Genomic DNA, 2,984 nt, shown 5'->3' with positions numbered 1-2,984 from the left:
GTGAGTTTTTGGTCTAATGCTGTTATCACATCTATAGACGCGCGCGCTTACCCGGGACAATTCCGAGAAACGAGATTCTAGTAGCACGGCTTTAAGCGGCAGGCTTCCGAGAAATGTTTCGTCTAGCTAGGAGAAACGTGTCCCGGCTACGAGCAACATTTTAAAACTTTTCCCAAAATGTTCCGGCTGGAGACGTGTTCTTCGAACGTTCAACCAATCAGACGAAAGGTCAGCTTCTGAAGGATCACGGGTAACTTTCAATATGGCAATGGCTCTCACTGTGAAGTGATGGACGGTGGAAATAGAGGCCGATTTAATTATTGCTGTTTTGTTGTAATACAACTGCCTGAGTCATTTTTTAAATGTGTATATATTCGTTAAATATATAATCGTAGAAATTTCAGAGTTGACATTATTTTACGACGTTCTTGCATTTCGGATTTGTTTACAAATTGTTCGTAGCCAAAAGTTCGCCAAATTTGTCGTATTTCGTGCTGATCGTGTATTATAACACTGTTATATAATAGAATTTTATTTCTTAACTTTAATTTAAGTTGAATAATTTTTTAAAATCCGTTTGTATATGCGCAGCTTTTCTCCTAATTACTTATCTTTTAAATTGTTAACTGCATAATCAGTGACACATTTTAAACAGCATAAAAGATGCATAAAAAAGGAAAGCATAGCTTATGTAATAATGAGAATACTCATTAAATTTGTCTATTATTTTCATGTTATTAATGAAATACTTTTTGAATTATAAATACATTAGAAACTATACTTTTATTGGAAATGCTACATATTGAAACATTGAAAATTTATGGATTTATTATTATGCATGATGAAAAACATTTGTATATACATTCATTAATATAAATCTTATTCATTACATTAATACCAATAAATATATATTAACAACTTCTAAAACATCGCATCTCTCTATCTGTATGTAAATATATGACATATTAGATGTGTATATATATATGTATGTATGAATACAAAAATTAACATTGCCAAGAAGTTTATTTGAAGTTACTTTTAATTCAGATAACGATTATGTAATTGGCAGCAACTATAGTTATCAGTTCTTTGCAAATTATTATGGGTATGTAATAATCAGTTGAAAAATAATTGATGAGTATTTGAGTACTAAAGAGTGTACACATTTTGTTATTGGGTTAATTCATAATTATATCATACGTATGATCTACGTAATAAAAACATGACTAATAAATAATAAGAAATGTAACAGCTGTGCATTTATAACATTTGATTACTTAAAACAGCGCACAACTGATTATCACCTTCATGTCTGTTTACATAATGAATTGCACTTTCCAATTAAGTGCACGGGCCTACTAGTGGCCGAAGCGTCGTTGAACACTGGTAGTTCTGTCTCAGGTTAGAATGCCGCGAACGGGCTGGCTACATGACGTTTCCTTGGTTTGCCCCATTTGTAACTGGTGTACGAGCCAGTTTTAAAAAATCTTCTACAAAGGGATCCCTCCTGTTGTTATCCCTCGAGGCTTTGCGGTAATCACATAAAACCAACTGAGCCCACCAGCGGCCGAGCGATAAAGTCGCTGAACACTGGTAGTTCGATCCGAGGTTCGAATCCCGCGAACGGGGTGGCTGAATGGAAGCTTTCGTGGTTTTCCCCATGTGTAACGTGTATACGAGCCAGTTTCCCTTAGAAAGTCCTCCCCGAAGGCATCCCTTCCCTTAGGCAGATAGCCTTAGTGTGCTTTGCTGTAATCTCAATAAATCAAACCATAAAACAAACTCATGATGTGAACACCTAATTTCTAGAGTTGGTATAATTAATGTGTTTTAGGTATATTACCGAGTGTTCTATGGGACAGTAAACAACTCGCACATGTTTGATTGCTCATGTATTCATATGCTTTATTTGATCTTCATTTTGCTAAATAGTATCTGCTGGCTGTGAGGAGCCATATAGATTTTTGCCATATATAAATATCAGCCATATAGATTTTTGTCATTTGAATGAACAGAACAGTAATTATGAGCCATAAAGTTAGTCAGAAAATGCTTTCACCAGGTCACAAATTTTCCAGTGAGCCATCAAATTTTCATTGAAATGCAGACAACAGAAAATACACATAAGCGATGTGTGATAAATAGACTTATCCAGCACATGTTTTTAAACTATTCTTAGAGTGTATACAGAATTTGGCTATTACTGATGTAATTGATTGCTATAACCAGAAGTGTGTTTATCTGTTACATGAAGTGCCAGAGTGGAGATCAAAGTGATTAACTTGATAGCAATCACCTTTCTATTATCTTCCATTATTAACAATAAAGTTTAAAACGAAAAGCGTGTGAGCGATACAAAACAACACGAAGAAGCGAATGTCACTTGAAAGGAAACGTCACTTTCGCCAATCTGAGCGATAACTGATTCTTGTTTGGCTTTCAGCCTGTTTGCCAAGTGAAGATGGTAACCCTATTTCACCAAAGGCCGTTTCTCAGAACTGTTGCTACAAACGTTTTGTCCCGGCAACAAACAGCTAATGTGATAACGGCTTAAAATGACACCGAGGTATTTGGCTTGCTTGGACCAGGGGATATTGACATCGTACATCTTGAGGGTAGTATTTAAGTCAATAATTCTTTTCCTTGTGAAATAAACCGATTTCTCCACATTCGTCTTAATTTTCCACTTGATCATCCAGGACTCTAATGCGTGAATGTGTTCTTGTAGTGTTTGTACAACTGCGGCCATAGACGCATCTTGGTAGAGGATCGCAGTGTCGTCCGCATAGAGTGCAAGTGTAGTGCGAGGGTTGTGAGGGATGTCGTTCGTATAAATTGAAAATAATGTAGGCGAAAGTAAACTTCCTTGCAGTAAGCCCGCGAAAGTTACTTTCCGTGTAGAGTGAGTGTTGTTATAACGTACGACAAAGTGTCTATCGTAAAGATAAGAATTGATGATGTTAATGATGTTATCTGGGAAACCC

This window comes from Stegodyphus dumicola, chromosome 7, assembly GCF_044657685.1.
Source record: "Stegodyphus dumicola isolate Sdum_Otavi_A_Nest chromosome 7, ASM4465768v1".
Lineage (NCBI taxonomy): Eukaryota > Metazoa > Arthropoda > Arachnida > Araneae > Eresidae > Stegodyphus > Stegodyphus dumicola.
This window is presented reverse-complemented; position numbering follows the sequence as displayed.